Genomic DNA, 10,622 nt, shown 5'->3' on the forward strand with positions numbered 1-10,622 from the left:
TCTGATTCCATCAGTTGCTGGATGGGGCCTCTCAGAGGAATGATATGCTAGGTTCCTGTCTGGAAACATAGCAGAATATCATTAATGGTGTCAGGGGTTGGCCCTCTCCCATTGGGTGGGTCCCAGGTTGGGACAGGCATCAGTTGGACATTTCCTCAGTCTTCACTCCATCTTTATCTCTGCACATCCTGCAGGCAGAGCAAACCTTGGGTCAATGGTTTCATAGGTAGATTGGTGTTCTGCTTCCACCACTATAAGTCCCGCCTGCCTAGAAGGTGGCCTCCTTGGTCTCCATGTCTCCGAAGAGCAGGACGCCCAGCCAGAGCCATCTCCACACCATCCCTGTAGCCTTCCCTGTTTCAGGTCTCCAGCTTGTCTCCATGATGCCCGCGTCCTTGGTTTCTCCTTTTCTCTCCAAGCTCTCTCCGCTCCCCTCCCTGCTCTCCCCATATGTGATCCTCCTCCTCATTTTCCTCCCCACATTCTCTCTTGTCCATTTCCCTCTCTACATCTACTTCCCCGTCTATCTATTTCCCTTTCTTAGTGAGATTCAAGGAGGGTCTCCTTAGGCCTTCTTTGTTAGCTAGCTTCTTTGGGTCTGTAAATTGTATTATGGTCATCCTGTAATATATGGCTAATTTCTGCTTATAAGTGAGTTCATACCATGTGTGTCTTTCTGGGTTTCCTGGGCTTATACCCAAAAGATGCTATATCGCACGACAAAGACATTTGCTCAACTATGTTCTCATAGCAGCTTTATGCATAATAGCCAGAAACTGGAAACAACCTAGATGTCCCTCAACCAAATAAAATATGGTACATTTAATGGTGGAATACTCCTCAGCTATTAAAAACAAAGGCATCATGAAATTTGCAAGCAAATGAATGGAACCGGAAAGGATCATCTTGAGTGAGGTAGCCCAATCTGAGTTTTAAAAATTGTACTGATTATGTAAAAGAATCAAAGATAGCTGGCTTCTGATGTTGGATATTAAAATGTTACAGGCATGTGTCCTTTTTCTTTCTTAGTTCAAAGCTAGCGATGGAAGGAATTGAATGTTTTCAAGGGCCAAGAAAGAACTAGGAAGTAAAACACTTGACCCATTATTCTTTACATTCAAGATCAGTGTGATCACAACCCAACCTTTCTAAATGGAGGCTGAAAGCAGAAAAGGGGGAGGAGAGAAAGATGAAATTAAAAATTTTTAAAGATTAAATTTTAAATCATTTTTTTTATTTGTTAGTCACTATATTCACCCTCTAATAATAAGTAAGAATTACTGGTTCTTAACTATGTAAGAAGATTGCAACTTCCAGCAACGCTAATGTATTCAATTTGGCTATCCCTGGGTGTTCCTAGTTTAAGAATCCAACACAAAGGAAAAATGGTTTGTTCCTTTGGTTTCAGGGAAGCATGGTCCCTCGGGGAGTCCATGACAATACGAAATTTAAATTTGACCCAGAATCATTTTATTCCAACCTCTTCCAGCCATCCCGTTCTGAGAGGAAATTCCTCTTTTGGAAAAGGAACCTGCTTTGTCTACTTTGAGCAGTCCGGGAAGGCAGCATTTCATCTCAAAAGAATGTGGAAGAAATGTGTACATGAAGTGTTTGCACGGGCGAGAGTTTCACAAGGACACATAGGTCACAGCTATAGTGATATTGCCTTTCTCGTATTAATACTGGCAGAAAAGTCCACTGGAAAAAAAAATCCTTAATAATTGTTTCTGGTTGGACATCACTTCACGTCTTGTATAACAAAACCGCTTTCCTTCTAGATAAGAAAAATGTTATTTATTCAGAGTTGCAGAGTGCTACCTGGGGACAGCCCCAGGCAGTCCGTGAAGTTGAAGCATTTTTGCCTTCAGTATTTTTGACCTTCATGGCTCCCCGCCTTTTTTCCACAGCTTCTCCTCTGTCCTAATTTTATCCAAAGGGGAATCTTGAGGACTCTCTTTACCTTCCTGTCCACAGTTTACTCTCTATAAGATATTCAACATGTTACTTGCACCCATGTCTAGAATTGATCAATTAAAATATTTTCTAGATTTGAGGGTTTTTTAAAAATGTTTTTTGTGTGTTTGTTTGCTTCTCTTTTGTTTTTGGCTGTACTATGAACCAAATTCACGGTTTCCTGAATGCGAGGCAAATGTTGTACCACTAATCTGTACTTTTTTGATGTGTACTTGTCTTCCTCAGTTTAAGCCTTCCTAAATATATCAGGCAGTAGTTACAGGAAATGCTTCAAGCTGTTTCAAACATGTGGAAACCCCTATATATGAAACAGCTTCCTCACACCAGCTTAAACTACTAGAATAAAGAATTAGTCTTAGTTGGTATTAGCCCAAGATCTAGCTGTGATTTTTATACAGCTCCTGTGATGTAGAGATATCCCTTGCTTTTTAGTGACAAACAGTTTTTAGGTGAGCAAGAAGAGAGATTCCTACATCCTCAGACTGTAGCTTTATTGTACCTTTATTAGGAGATCTATGAATCATGGACAGTAAATATATGCATTTGCATCTACCTGTCACCATCTTGGCTTAGAGTCTTCATCTGTGTTCAATTCATGACGACCTTTTGGGATGGCATATGAACTAGTGATAGGAACTTAGGTTACGCCGCCCCTTTTGCTAGAATCATCCTCCAGGATTTGACTGCCTCTTGTAGAAGACACCCATTGTATTTTATTAGAATTGGGATCTATAGAGGTAATAAAAAGCTCTGAGGCACTTGCACTTCTCTCCTGTAGAAAGTATACCTAACAGTGAAGGTGACACCCCATGAATCAGAGCCAAGAGACAGAACACATGCCCTCAGGATGGTGTCACCTTTGGCTAGGGTTGGGTGGCCTTGAAACACTCACACCTCCGGGCTTTTAAAAATATTCTAATCTTACATTAGTGTGAGTTGAGACTTTATCACTCTGACCACAGATACACTGCTTAACCAGGGATGTCATCGTGGGACCTGTCCATGAAGATGCCAAATGAGGCTCCAACCGGGAACTCAGAACAGCCACAGTTGCCGGAACCACAAGGTGACATTGATGATTCCCTTTGTTGTGTGTGTCTCTCGTGACAGATGACTGCATTGTTGCAGACACATGCCCTCTCACACCCCATCACCGGCTTTTCACTGATAGGTGATTCCTGACTGACAGTAGGAACACGTTCCTAGAGTGGACAGGAAAGTGGAATGTGACACGAAGCTATTTTTTCTCCTCGGCTATTTCATAGTGCTTGTTTGAGCTGCTTCCTGTTTGCCAAGTGTCATTCAAAAGTCACCCAATTGTTGGTCCATCCTTGCTCAGTTGTTGATGAGAGTGCCATGTGGGCTGGAATCAAAGCCTTGCTGAAATGTGTCTATTTTACATCTGTTCCTGGCTGGGATCTTAATGACATGCACAGCGTAATGAGATGTGTGTCTGGTTTGTGTAATGAGATTCTTGATTTGAGTGTCTAATGAAGCCTATAGCCTAATGAAATATATACCATAATGAGATGCATAGCTTGAGTGTATGGCATACATGTGAAGGTCCTTATAAAAACCAGCAGTAAACATGAAAAAGTTCCGTCTGTTTTCATAAGATCCATCTACATATCTTTGGGATTTTTTTCACTTGTACTTTCGTAATGCTATGTCATCTTTGCAATGCGTATTTCTCATGTCAGAAACTAAGAGTCAAAGAATTGTCCCTTACTGTCACTTGAGTAGTTTGAAACCATAGCATAGATAGTTTTGTCCTCTTGAAAAAAAATTCACTTATTTCCTGCTGCCCATACTGCCCTATTTGTTATTATGGTCAGCATTATCAATGCATTGCCTATGAAAATATCTAAAAATCTGTGGCTTATAACTGTGCTCAGTTGTTACCTTCGGATGATGTTAACCACTGTAAGTTAGTTGGGAGGGTGTCTTTTGCACCTGACTAGAACAAGCATATGAGTCCAGGTCTCCAGGTCTGTTGACGTGGACAATACTCTCTTATATCTCTGGAAGTCATCTGCCCACAGTTGACCTATCTAAGGAGAGATGTTGCTGGAACAGTTGAGTCACTGTGATGTAGTCTTGTACCCTCTAGACTGCAATTCATGGATTCATCTAATGGCAGAATCAGAAGATGGTGAGGACCAGTCACATTGAGACAAAGGGCAAGGACACAAGAGGGATGAGTTTTTACACTCAGTCTACCTACCAGCTGTAAAGTGATTTATTTGTGTCCTCTTCCTAACCCCATACCACCTAGGAAATTTTGAGAAGAAACAATAGTAATGAAAACCCACTTTGTCTGTACATATAGATATTTGCTGAAAGGGTAATAATACAAATAACTATGAGCATCCTAAAGCTTACATAAAACACTATAGTAAATTCATACATCCTATGGAATTGAAAGAGGTAAAGCATAAACACCCAAACAAAAATGTTAATGGGTTATCCCTAATTTTTCTTTTAACTTTTGGACAATATTGGAGAGGAGACAAGGTAGGGAACCTATTTCACATCTGCAGTAAAATGCCATGGAGACTTTTGCTTCTTTTCATGGGTCTCTTTCGAGTGCAGTACAGATTGTGTTCTGCCAAGAACTACTGGTGATTGACCCCAGGCATGCGTTATATATTACATGAACTTGCCCTAAAATTTCTCAAAGACCGAGGCCGACTTTTAGCAGTGTATATCTCATCTGTAGCAGCCTCCTGGATAAAACCCAGGACACTCTTTGAAAATTTATAGAGACTAGTGTATCCTGCAGTTTAACAGGCCGTCTGAGTTTTTTTTTTTTAAACATACCCTCGCCAAGGTTTTATCTTCCTCCGATCTCCCAGATTGAATATCCATTATCTCTCAAGCTGCCATTACCCTCAGATGCCTCAGATTTATTTGTCTAGGTATTTTATAGAATAAAGGCCTGATAGGGTCTTCTTTAAATACACATCCTAACCACATTTCAGAAGCCAGCAGTTGGTCCCACCACCCCCTACCTTAAGGCAATGCTTTTCTATTGCATGGAGATCATAAATTTCACTCCCACATGCATTTTACAATTATGGAAAGGGATGAATCAAACAAAATACCTCAAAAGTTCAGGTTTTTTTTTCAATTTATTTTCCAGCTGTGCTTTCCTATCCACGGGATGGTTTGATTGAATGAATGCACAGGTGACCCCATGCAAGGATGCTTGATAAAAGCCTATGGGTAGATTGATTAAATGATTTATTGATTACGAACATCAGACTGTGACATCAATCCGACTCTCTGAATTAGCCCATCTATGCTTTCACTTCAGTGTCTCAGTGCTTTAAGAAATCTTCTTTATATGCCATTGGATATTTAGGCGTAACTGTTCTTAAACTGACCGAATCTAGATTTCTTTCAGTTACCCAGCTAATGTATGCAATGGTTGTCGAGTAGATCCTAATTAAAAAATTAGCTGTGTTTTTCCATGTAACAGGACTATTCAGAAGTTCTTTAAGAGGATCTTGTGGACATTGGGAGCCTTTCCCCTCCTTCCACAAGGGAATGCTAATGGGATTTCCCCAATGAAGCTCACCAGGGAATGATCACAGCTGCTCTGACAATAGATATCATAGGTCATGTCCAGCCTGGAAGAGAGAGCGATGTCCACAGTTTTATTTTGTGATGATGTTCAATGTCAGACCATTTAAAGGGCCATTTGCACAGGTCAGGTGGTAGAGCTGGCAAGAGACTGAGCATAAAAATGATGGGTGAAGAAGGTAGGACACGTAGGAAAGAACTAGATGTGACAAGTATTGGAGTCAACGGAGAATATGTGCTAGGTTGGGACTTTCAGAATGGAAACTTAGCTTCACTTGCAGCAGCCACCTGGAAAGCCTGATCACAATAGAATACTTTGGCTCCCACCACCCTTGGCTAATCAATACCTTTCAGGAAGGATCCAGAAATATAGACATCTTAGCAGTCTCTCCAGTGACTCATGGACATTCACGGTTTGTGAGCTAGTACTCTGAGCATTTTTAGTCTAGCCACTACAGAGTGATCCATGTGGTTCTTAGGGCCTGGCACCTGGTGAATGATTACTGAAACAATGATGGAATATTTGAACAAACTATTGGGACCAAGAATAGACCCATACATTCTGTTAGTGATCCAGCCCCTGGTAAGAAGGCATGAATGCAAGACAGCAAATCAATTAGGGCAGCCATCAACAGAAGAAAGCTTGATACCAAGCCAAGTGCAATTAAAATCATGCTTGATATTGGTGACTCTATCCCATTTTTAAGTCATGTAGAGAGATAAGGCATAGGGTTGGGACCGAGTCCCACCTCAACTCTCTTTTATCCCAAAGTTAGGTTCAGTTTCTATATTCAAAGATGCCTACTGTGTCATTCTTATAAATAATGAGCTAGCTCTCCTAAAACATGGATTATGAACAAGACCTGGAAGCAAAAGTTTATTTTAAATGCAAATATTTTTTTCACTTGTAAATAATATAAATGTGACTATATATGGGTAGTTCTTCATTTTATTCCTTTATTGCTGCTCCAGTTTTGACTGTATTTCTGTTCTCAATGACTCTATCATTTTTGGTTTCGAATATCTACAAAGATGTGCCACATTGAGGCAGGTCTTTGTCTGAGTTGGCTACTACTTCTGGGACCAATGTGCTAACAATCCAAGAAGACAGATGGCTTATTGCTATTACATCACATGAGGAAACTCAGGCCTCAGGAGATTAAGTCCTTTTCCACAAATTCTAACCTGTTTTACCTTTGATTTTTTTTTAACTATATCATACCTACTCTACCAACTCAACTGTTACACATATATAATTTATGTCAAAACACAAGTAGCTGTTGTTTTAAAAGTTTTCCTTTATAGAAAACAAAACAAACCAAAACCCCAAAAACAACAATGACAACAGCAAACCCTTGACCTAGCCCATCATAGTTGCAGAAATATGGTAAACACTGCATCTCATTATAACCATATCTAAGAAAGTCACATTGCCAGTAGCACATTGGGCATGATAAAATTAATTCCATGGGTTATGTGTAAGCCATGTCATTTTCACACAGAACATGCTCCCATCAGTCAGTCAGCCAGGGAGAAAATGATAGAGTTTCTAAAGTCAGGCAAAGACCAAGTTGTGATTTAAGGTAAAGCTCCCAGGTGACAGAGCCAAGCTGCTTTGCCGTTGTTTAAAATAGCAGTTTCCAGCAGGAGTTTACAATTTCCCTAAGAAGGTCTTATCAACCCAAATGTCAGGGAATTTGTTGATTCTGCCTCTCACTTTTAGCAAACATGTGGATTGCATTCTGCAAGCCCGTGGAAATCCGTGATTGTATATTTTGAATCATCGGAAGTTTTACCACAGTCTATAAATATTACATCACAGATCTGAACATGCCTACCCCCTCCTGCATCAGGACACATCTCTGTGACCACTGTAATCAACCTAATTGGGCAAGACTCTCTAAGTGAAGGCAATAACATTTGTTTACTTCATCGGAGGAATGTGCTCGCAGCCTGCTACCACCACATTTAAATTACGTTTTATCCAACACAGAGAGAAATACACCCTTCAGTCAACACAGTCTGTTAATTTGAACGTGTTTAAATGAACTGTGCAGGCCCTGTCGGAAACTCTGATAAGCTCTGTTCTTTGTCGCCTGTGAGAGGACACGATGACATTTAGACCTCTTCCTTCTTTCATATTTTGCAGAGCGTACGGCAGCAGCTGCCCTCTTCCGTTCTTGAGGTGACTGGCCACATGCCCGGAGCTGCCCTGGGAGCCACAGTCCTGGACCACAAATGATTTCTACCACATGGTCAGTGCATGAGGAATGATGCAGGATTGGGAGAGGAAAGGGGAAACAGCACCATAGTTCCAGAAGCGCAGCCAGCAGAGGACGGGTGGTCAGGTCTCCTTTGCAGGGATGCTGTGCCTTTCCAGGGGTTATACCCTCTCTCTAAATGCACCTCTTAGCACCAGGGGTTTCCTTTACAGTTGGGTGTGTCATCTAGGATGGGAGAAAGGGATGCCACATACTCCTTCCCATTTTGCACCTTCTCCTCTGCTCTTTGTTATAGAAACCTTTTTCAAGGGTGCAGCTCTTATCAAATCCTCGCATCCTGGACGTGCTGACATGTCTGGGGAAAGAGAAGGACCAGAATCTCAGGGTGTTCGCAATGATATCCTTCACCACTTGTATTCCTCTTCATCAACTCGTTGTTCATTCAGGGTCAGTTTGGTAAACAACAAGGGTTGCAGTTGTCAGGGTTTTGTTCAGCAGGTGCCTTAGTAAGAGCCATTTTTGGAAGAGGTGGGGAGCACGAAGAAAAGCTGCATTCGGAGGATTGCCTTTGTCTTGTGCACCCCATCTTGGAAAGGCAATACTGACAGTGTCCTGGGAATTGACACTGGTCAGCATCCAGAACAAAAGAAAGAGCCAGCTGATGCCTGCAGGCTGGGCTAAAGTTATCACACGGCACACTTATACAGAGAACAGTGTTCTTGGGGGTAGAGATTGACACGTACTAGACAAACACTCTACCACCGAGACGTACTTCCAGCCCCCTTCCTCTGTATTTTGACAGAAGGTCTCACTGAGTTGTCTAGGTAGGTTTCTACCTTGTGATTCTCATGTCTTAGTCTCCAAAGCTGACGGGATTGCAAGCATTCCTCCCCCTGCCTGATTGTACAGAGAATTTTTTGTTAGCATATTAACTATTCTCCATGATATTGTGTTGTGGGTATTTGGTATCATATCTTTATTCAGACCAGTAGAATGTTCAGTGCCCAAATGAACCCTAGTCTGGACCGTAGACTTTGGATGATTTTTATGTGTCATTTAAGTGTGTCAGTTACAGAAAACATGTCACTCCATGGGGAGAGAAGGTGAGACCTGTGTGGGACCAGAATCATTGGGAAATCTTTACTCTTCTCAATATGCCTATAATCTAAAATTCTCTAAAAAATATAACCCTGAATGCATCATTATATTTCTGTAAAGGAGCCCAGAGTATCTAAATATCCTATATATTTCTTTGACATGCATTCTGTTGGAAGTTTTAAGCATTGTGCGCCCCCCTCTGTCTCTGTCTCTGTCTCTGTCTCTGTCTCTACTCCTCCCTTCTCTCCCTCCCTCCCTCCCTCCTTCCCTCCCTCCCTCCCTCCCTCCCTCCCTCCCTCCCTCTCTCTCTCTCTCTCCCTCTCTCTCTCTCTCTCTGTTTGTCTTTTTCCCCCGAGAAGCAAGAACAAAACATCCCATTTAACCTAGATGTTTGACTTTTCCAATTTAGCATTGAAGGGTAGAAGCGTGGGGGCCTTCTAGCCATTTTTGATAAACTTAGAGAAATTGTCCCTGTTGTCCAGAACCTACCTCTCACAGCCCTAGTACTTGTGTATTGAATGAATTTCAAAACCTAGAAATTTCTATGACCCATTCTAAAAATGTTAATTACCAAAGAAAGTGGGTGCAGGTACCAGCGATAGGCTTGTGCTGGCTAGGTTTATGTCATTCTGACACAAGCTGAAGTCATTTGAGAGGAGGGAACCTCAATTAAGAAAATGCCTCCATAAGATTTGGCTATAGGCTGGTTTGTCAGGCACTTTCTTAATTAGTGATCAAAGAAGGAGGTTCTAGCCCATTGTGGATGGTGCCATGCCTGGGCTGGTGGCCCTGAAGTCTATAAGAAAACAGGTAGAGCAAGCCATGAGGAGCAAGCCCGTAAGCAGCATCCCCTCCATGGCCTCTGTATTAACTCCTGCCTTCAGGTTCTTGCCTTGCTTGAATTCCTATCCTGATTTCATTTGATGATGAACTATAATTTGGAGGCATAAGGTGAATAAACCCCTTCCTCCTCAATGCGTTTGAGGATGTGGTGTTTCATCACAGCAACAGAAACCCTAACAAAGAGGAGGCCATATTAACCCAAGAGCATCGATCTAGCAGGTATAATAATTAGTAATATTCCACGTGGACTGTCAGTAGAACACGTGGACAGCACTCTCATGTCCGTGGTAGTCCTAGGTACGTGGCTTGTGACTGTAGACAGTTAGTATCCCGTGTGTTTCTCTATGCTATTCCTGTGTTCTATGGCATGACCCATTGTGCTGACTCTTGTCAGCTGCTGAGGCCTCTTATGTGTTTCCTTTTTCTAATGCTCAGGTGACCACTCTAGATCCCTTGTTCTTATTATATGGGTCTTTTTTTCCCCCTTCCAATTGATTATTACAGTAACCCAAACCGAACTCGTTTAAAAGCAAAGCCAGCAACACACCTTGGCTATCTGCGGCTGTAACTTTGAATGGACCCGCTGCTCATAAACATCATCAGGATTCTGCCCTTGCCTCCCCTCAGAAGCACTGTCTGTCATGAAACAATGGCTGTCATGAATGACAGATCCAACTACAGTCTTTTTAACTTTTGCACTGGCAGAGATAAAAACTATCTGCTGAAAACCAATCACCTTAGAAATATTCTCCCATGGATTCTTACTAGTAGCATGCATGCCACGCACTTCAAACTCAGTGATTTTTTTTTCTTTAAAGGGTATTTTGACTGGGCAAAAAAAAAAAAAAAAAAAAAGTCCCTGTCACAGTGAGTGAGTTCAGATGTACCTAGCTTACAGTG

The 10,622-nt window shown here is 41.7% G+C and overlaps 1 long non-coding RNA gene across 1 annotated transcript in view; it reads left to right on the forward strand.

Annotated features, from left to right (window-relative positions):
• LOC311595417 overlaps window positions 1-7,814 on the forward strand; it is a 129,753-nt gene extending 121,939 nt beyond the window's left edge. The window contains exon 4 of the long non-coding RNA XR_014778436.1: window positions 7,709-7,814. This is a non-coding gene — a long non-coding RNA (uncharacterized lncRNA). The remainder of the gene's footprint in view (window positions 1-7,708) is intronic.
• Window positions 7,815-10,622: the final 2,808 nt, after the last annotated feature.

The sequence above is a fragment of the Acomys minous genome, assembly GCF_964271855.1.
Source record: "Acomys minous genome assembly, chromosome: 4".
Lineage (NCBI taxonomy): Eukaryota > Metazoa > Chordata > Mammalia > Rodentia > Muridae > Acomys > Acomys minous.